Here is an 8381-nt window from a genome sequence, read left to right as displayed (position 1 = left end):
ACACACACACACACACACACACACACACACACACACACACACACACACATAGAGTAAGTATTCTGTTTTGTGATGGCATCTTTAGCCTTTCATATCACACGCAAGTAGCCTACACTCATTTTTGCCCCCTTAGCCTTAGTCTTACCATTAAAGGTTCAGTTCACTCAAAATACACACAGAAAGAAAACATAGTGTCAAATCCTCCGTGATATACCACCCGATCCAGGACACAGCGTATCTTTCAATCTGTGCCCAGACCTTTCTGTGTACAGTCTTTTATTGTGACAGGCATTAAGGACAAAACCTTTTTTCTGCTTTGAGAAACAAAAACATTATTCAGGTAAAGTATTGTTAAAAATATCAAAGAGAGATTAACCTTTTAAAAAACGATTTTCTGGTATGCTATTAGGTTGAATTAGTTATTTAAGTGTCCTGTATGGCTCACAGTTGTTATTTATTTGTTGTTTGTTTGTTTTTCACAAACTGATCAGATGTATGCTAGGGACGATGCGTGGTAATACACATAAAAATTATATGTTGCCCTGTTCCACTGGGTATTTTCAAGCAAGCAGAGTCAGGAAGCTGTCGATCAGTGATCATCTACCCACACATACATAGAACCATAGCTGAACAGCACAATGGTATTTTCTCTTATCGAGTCAGTGTCAGGGCCTGAAGCATTCACCTGAAGCTTTGTCATAATACTTTTAAAATATACTATTTATACCCTTAAACTACACTTAAACTTCTACCAGAGTCTGAGCAGGGAATTGTAATCCAGTGTGGTTATAGCCACAACATTAAAACCTTGTTACAAATATTGTGCAAGTCCTCTTCATGTCATCAAAACAGCTCAAATCTATCTTGGTTTGGACACAGGAACTAGGGGGGTGCAGTGGTGAAGGTTTGTTTCCGATACAGCTTCCAGATGCTCGACCGGTTTGGGATCTGTGGAGGTTTGAGAACAGTTCAGCACTTTGGGCTCTTTGTGAGCAGTTCCTAAGTAGCTCTTATGGAGTATTAAGTAAAGTATAAATGATCAACATAGTGAAGCTTAAGATGAATTGCCTAAAATCTTAATTCCTAATGAAGAACAGGGATCTGACTACAAAAAAATATATAGATGTATAGAAATTAATAGGAAAACAGCCCTCTGCTTCTTGAAGTATGACTGCAGAAAGTACTTTCCTGGTCAGTTCACGCTCTCAGTCTCTAGTTTCATTTCTTATCTTCCCTATTTGTGTCCAAAAGGACGATAAAGCAGGGTGGGCTTAGCCTTACCTTCTGTAAACTGAAGTATCCGTCACTTATCACATATAGTTTCAAAATGCCAAGATAGCGACAAAGAAATGCTCAGCTTCAGGCTCAATACAGGATTTTAATAACCAGAGCCACTGGTGGGGGCGAGGCACATTGTCCAGCTGGAGGCTGGTGCCATCGGGGAGTGTTACTAATCCACATGATTGCGAAGAACAGAGACTTGTAATGAGATGGTCGATGCTATTCACTCCACCTGTGAGTGGCTTAGACGTGGCAGAGTGGCATACACTATATCCATACTAATCGCAATATACTGTACAGATCAACAGGACTCTTGACTGTGCTAATCGGGTAGTGGCAAGTAGCAACAACTAATTAGCGTGTGCTTGCACATTTTCCTGCTCTTTCTGTTGGAATAAGTCTTTTCTTCTTTGAGCAGGGAAGAGCAGCTGCAGATCTGACAGTCCTCAGAACAGAGCAAACCACTTTAAACAGCATAGCTCGGTGTGCCTATAAAAAACACGAATTTCAGCCTTTTGTTAGTCTGCTGATGCTGCACAAAATGCTGCCGTCAATGCAAATAATGTCTGCAATTTTGAAAATGCTAGTAATGTAATTTGTTCTAATTAGCTACTTCTTTGTATTCTGTAGAGCTGCTGCCACAAATACAATTTGTGCGACACGTTAAGAAAAAGAAAACATTAAAACTCAACTTTGTGAAGGACATATAAGTGCACACGCCATTTGGTGTTATTTTGTGTATCACCGATAAATGACTGCTGTATTTAGATGTCACATCTGGATTCTTGCATTTTGTAATTACAGCCCTGTTATATACTGTTGCGCTTTAATGTTAAATGACTCCTGACATGAGCCTTCCAGTAGCAAATGCACACTCACACAACACACACACACATTTGACAGCTCCATTTAACGCTGATTAGATTTGCAAGGACATGTAGTATACCCTCTCTGTGTCTCCTGTGTCTACTCTCTCTCTGTCGCTCCCTGAGTAGGTTGAGTATCTCCTGAATCTTATCTATCGTGGTAATGTTATGCAAATGGTTTAATATGAAGATAAAAGACTGTTGCAGCGTGTGGCGCTCTCGTGGTTCACAGCCCCGCGTTTCCAGGACGATAGCTCTAACGAGGAGGGCACTATTTGGGAGTCATTAAATGATGGCCTTCCTGACATGCACCCGCTCACCACCACCGCCACCCGCCCCGCGTTGGCCATTAAAGTGGCTCACACCCACACCAAGACACACACTACAGACACCTTTTAGCGCCAGCTCCCAGTTTCTTACACATCACAGTGTCACAGAATAGAAAATTACACTCTCCTCCCACAGAGAAAATTGCTTTGGAATTGCTTGGTTATAAAGATGTGCTTTACAGAGAGGGGGTGCATGCAATAAAAAAGGACACACACAAACACAATTACTTAAGCACTCTAAGGACAATTCTTACAAGTTAATCAGAGGATTTACCAATTATTGATGTCAAAAGGATTTTGTCGTGTATGTGTTTCTGGCCTATGTTTGTGTACTGCACGTACTTATCTTTGCATTCAGGATATTTAGTATGCATCCTCTGTGTCTGCGCCGCACACAAACACACACGCATAAACTCAAAATGTGCTTTCCCCAAGGGCATAGATGAGTTATTAAATTTTAAAAATAAATAAATAAATAAAAGGCGATACGTGAAAATTGCAAGCAAAAAAACAGCCGGGTGTAGCCAGGGACAACTGAATGAATTGCTCCATAGCAAAGACACAAGTGGACTATTGAAGACAACAGGGTAAAAGATGTGTCAGTATCAAGAGACAAGAGAGGCGTGAGCGAGCTGAAAGGGAGAAAATACAAAGTGGAAAATAGTAGAGAAGACAAAACGAAGGAGAGAAAAGATACAAGATGGTAGTGCAAACACAAAAAAGCAGGATATCAGTGGCTCTATAGCAGTGTTATTACAGGATGGGAAAGCTCTGTCCTGCCCTACAAAGCAAACGGTATAGCATATCTATAAACTCTTACACTTTGCAGTAACCACGAAACAGTTTAAAAACACTGAATCCTCTTTTTAACCACACTCATTTTGTAATAAGTGAGTTCCCTGCAACAGAGAAGACAGCCAGCAAGACTGTGACGTGCGAGCTGGTGAGATCGCGCTACGATCTGCATTATAGAATAATCTGTTTAGAAAGATGACGTAAATCTTCCCATGAAAAGAAAAGTGATTTAAAATGGTTTATAAAATGCAGAAATGTAACTGTATCTGCAAAAGGCACACGGTCTTTCATGACATCTTCCAGCTCTACACTCTAGAGATGAGCTATGTAGTTCATTTAATGCCCTGCGAGCGGGTACCGAGACTCACTGAGCCACAAATGTCCATCTATAGGATATTTTGTCACACTGTTTCTGGACCCTTCCCAGCGGCACATCATCACAAATAGAATTAGCTCCCTGGACAGAACCAAAATGACAGTGCCGGGACGTTTGGCAGGAAGCGTAATGGCATTGGGGAGCTGGTGGTGTTTTCCTTGCAGGGGAACCAAATGGTAGCAGTGCATATCAGTCCAGACACTTGGTGTGGTGCCAGTTATGCTATTCACTCCTCCCTCTCTGGAGTGTGCGAACAGGTAGTGAGGATGCCTCCTCTAAATCTGTAGTTTAGCTGAGGTAGGTTTGAGGGGTGGCCTAAGATGTGAAGAGGAAGGCTTGAGGTGAATGGTCTTTGGACAAGGAATGAGTGTGTTCAACATCAGAGAACGTGGAGGGTGTGTTTATATCTGTGTGGTTTTCTTCTCAAAGTGTGTGTTTGACTGGTGCAAGAGTGTGACTGATGTTATATCAATCTGGGCATGATTGCGTGTGAGTTTCGGGTGTGTACGTATAAAATGCGTGCATCTCCGTCTGTGTGTACGCATGAGTATATCTGCGTCTGTCCCCAGCACCATCATTAGGTCGTAGGCAGTCCCAGTGCTGGGGGTGTAGCTCGGCTGCTCCTGCGGCCTCTCGGGCCAATTTAGGTGGAGAAAAGCACTTCGATCCTGGCCTGCAAGTCTGAGGGTCCCCAGCGGGAGGCAGCGCAGCCCTGCAATCTATATTGGATTTATTCCTTTCCCATCTACAGGCCCCGCACACCCCACAGAGAGGAAGTCTGAACTGCACTCTCTCTGTCTCCTTAGACAATATGTTATGGTACACACATGAGTACACATAATTGTGTAAACACACACAGGCACACACAAGGAGACCCACACCCAGAGGCGCCCACACCTAGTCCATCTTCCAGGCACACTCCCCCACAGCAAGGAAGTTATCACGGTACACTTTCTGTCACTGTGGGTGTTGCACCAGGGTCAAGGTATACTGAGATTTGTGACAGACAGCAAGACAGACACAAAAGAGCCAGTCAGGGGATCATCCAAGCTACTGACACACTGAGTTATGTTTTGAGGCCATTGTTTTTCTCGTGGAAAATATTGTTCAGATCTACAAAGGCCGAGGTTTTAAAAATGCACTTTTATCACATTAAAGCAAAAAAAAAAAAAAAAAGGGAAAAAAAGAATTTACATAAAACTCAGACAAGGTCAGGGAGAAACGAGGTTCTTAATTTAGTCTAATCAACTGTCATTTGCATCGCGCCATTTGCGCAAGGTATTGCCACTAACTGAATAAATGGACTTCTTCAGACTCAAGGGGGGGCACTCCGGTTTTGATAAGCTGGCAACATAACTGATTTGCATATATTACTTTGATTATCTCATTACTAGGATGATTCTTGCGGAATTTTTGACACTCGCGCAATCGAATTAAAATTAAGGCACGCAATCAATAAAAGGGCAACGCGCCTGTGAAAACACACAGCGCCCCAGGTTGGTATGGTCAACTAGCGGTGATGATGAGGATGGTGATGATGAGGATGATGATGTTGATGGTTATGGTGATGATGAAGCATGATGACCTCTTCAGTTCGCGAGCTCCCTGGACCACGCTGGAGGTTTACGAGAGTCTCGGGCTCTTGATTCCTGTGATCAAAGCAGTAATCAGTGGAGACAATGAGGGCCGTGAAATTGCCGCTCTCGTGTGGGTGACCTATCCACCTGCCATGAATCCAAGAGTGGCCCGCAGGCGTCTCATGTTCCCTCAATCGATAATGGCGCTCACATCTTTCCTCCGACTCAACCCATCTGTGGAATGATGAAATCATGCGTAAAGACGCGCATGCAGGCGCTTGGATGATTTGCGAGGCGGTAGCCACAGTGACCTGCACTGGGGGGGGGGGATACAGCCGTGAATGAGGCTGGACTCCAGAGTATAACCAGGAATCATCTGCCACCAAACCCTTCAGATCTGCACTGATGAACTGCATTAAATATTGCATTTATTATTACATTTAACGGTTTGCCAAACTACATCCGGTCCATATCCTTCGCGGTTTGCTGTTTGTTCTAATATCTAAATCTATTATCCTACATTATAACAAGTGGCCCATTTGTTGCCACACACAATTTGCTTGAGAGAAGGAGACTGCGAAACTCCTTCTCTCCTCTCCTAATAGACTCTCCCTCGTCTGCGCACTAACTGGGAGCAGAGGCACACGTCCACGTTTTAAATTCATGATGTAAATAATTATGGGTCTGGAAATTGATTTCCTTACCACCTTCTCCAGCAAACTAGGCCTCCAAAAAAACCCTCTCCCAAGGAAAGCTACTTCTGTTGAAGCATTAAGTCATTAATTATTTTCCTTACATAAGGACAAATTATCGAGTCAGTTGAACGAAATTAGAACCCTTTGTTTCTGATCAGACCGCATTACCGCTGGAAATTACGCATGATGGCTGCGTGCGCGCTCGCCTTTGTTGTTTCGATCATCGCCTGTCGCTCTGAACTCGCGCTAACAAAGTCATTAAATTGACTCCCTCTCGCTCTCATTATGCGGGCTGTTAATAACCGCTAATTAACTTTGCTTACGCGCGCCTTAAAAGCCTCCCTCCCCTCCCAACACACACTCGCTTTCTCTCTCCTTCTTTTTCCTGCTTGGCCTCTCAAGCAGAGCAAGTGTCCAATTATGTCAGAGCGCGGGGATGGATGGAGGATGTGCCGTCGTCACCAAGGACAGTTGGTGCAACATGGCGATGCAAAGCGGAGGCAAACTTGAGGGGGCAGCGGAAAACGCAACGGCAAATTAGTAGTTTAAAAAAATTATTACAATAATAATATAATAATATGAAATGCCTCACATGCAGACCTGTCTCCTAAAGGTGGGTGGAGGTTTCCGCTTTGATTACATTTAATCCACCCATATGAACTGGCAATACAGGCAGTGGTGAGGATGGAGCAGGAAAGCGCGGTTACACATGAATGGTGCAATATGCTCACCTGTGCGAGCAATTTGCTATTCCGTCCAGAAGATGGCGCCAGCTGAATGACCTGCTATAGGTCCACCGCAACCTGCTGGCCCTAGATGGACTTCATGAGTATCACTTCCCTGGCCTTCAGAGAGGACGAGGCATGCGTTACAGATGAAAAAAAAAAGGCCGAGGCACGCCATTAAAATGCACGCATGCACTACTAAATGCGTCATTAGTTTCCTACTGGCGTGAATGTGTTGAGAGGCCTCTGGACTTCTAGGGTCTAGTTCACAGCTGCACAGCCACAGTATGCGAGCGTTAAGCGAACAGAAAAGCGCACAAGCCGGTGTTTCCCCTTGGATATTATCAAGTTAGGATGTTATGAAAATACAGGGTGGGGAGGGGGTGGGGAGGTGGCGCTGCAACTGAAGGCGGCCTCTTTCCGCCATCTCTTCACCTGCACGTCAAACAGACGGGAAACTGAAAAATGTGAAAATTACGCTCAGGCTATTCCGTCCCCCTCTAATGTATGCGCGTAATTAGTGCATTTAAACAAAGCGCGGATGTCCTGCTGGCTGAAATGGCGGCTGACATCTCTTTTTCCACAGGGTTAATAACAGTGTGCGGATAAATGAATCAAATTGTGGCCCCCAAATTACAGAGCGACTCTAAATACCCGTCTGTATTACGCACGTCTGTTTGTGACCGCGCAGGGAAAAGGCATAACATTTTATATTGTTATTACACTCATTACATTGATTTGCGTGCAAAATAAACAAGCTCGGAAGTTTGTGACACCACACAATAAAAGAAAAATAATAATAATGCTAATAAAAAGTTGCAGATAGATTAAATGTGACACCATCAGTGAGGTGACAGCATGCAGGACTGCGTGTTTTATCGTGAACGCGGATGACGAGACGATATTGGCTGTTGTCTTTGTGCCGTCTCGTGTCGCAGATTTCACAGGCCTTTGAGGAAATGTGCGCCACGAAAGGTTAATGCTATCAAAAAAGCATTACTTTTCCTCTCATATTACACTCCCGCCGATACTTCTATAAAAGCAGCTATGTTAACTTTTTGTAAGGCTCTTAAATGAAAAGAAAAAAAGGAGATGAAACCGAGTTAGGTGGGTTTACCTTCTTCTAATACTAAGCGACCTGCACCTTAACTTAACTTTGCTGAGATCAATTGCGCTCTTATTCCAATTCCAATCACAAAAGGGGCCGTAAAGCTCTGACTTAAAAATAGATAAAAGAGAAGAGAAGGGGGGGCAGCTTGTGCAATCTTGGACATATATTTTATTGTTATTTTTCGTCTGCTGTGAAGCTCTAGCTGGGCAGATATATACTGAGGGGAAGAGGAGAGAGAGTGGGAGAGAGTAAATTGCAGCTTGCTGAAGTTTTTGGATTGAATTCTGAAAATGATCCTTTTAACAGTGATGGGCTCTGAGGCGAGGATAGGGGTCATGCCATTCACAGCGGGTTAAATAGACTTTCATTTAAAATTACATTCTCGATCCATCTCTCCATCTCTCCCCCTCTCCACAGCGGAGTCCCTGCGACTCCCCGTGCGGCGTCTCATCACCGCGCGCCACCCTCACTTTTTAAGTCAATCCCCAACTCCAGCAGAGAGCAGGCAATTGAAGAGAGACAGAAAGTAAGACATAGATAGATAGATAGATAGATAGATAGATAGATAGATAGATAGATAGATAGATAGATAGATAGATAGATAGATAGATAGATAGATAGATAGA

This window comes from Haplochromis burtoni, unplaced genomic scaffold (assembly GCF_018398535.1).
Source record: "Haplochromis burtoni strain Fernald_Lab_line unplaced genomic scaffold, NCSU_Asbu1 Contig_1, whole genome shotgun sequence".
Classification (NCBI taxonomy): Eukaryota; Metazoa; Chordata; class Actinopteri; order Cichliformes; family Cichlidae; genus Haplochromis; species Haplochromis burtoni.
Note: the sequence above shows the minus strand (reverse complement) of the source record.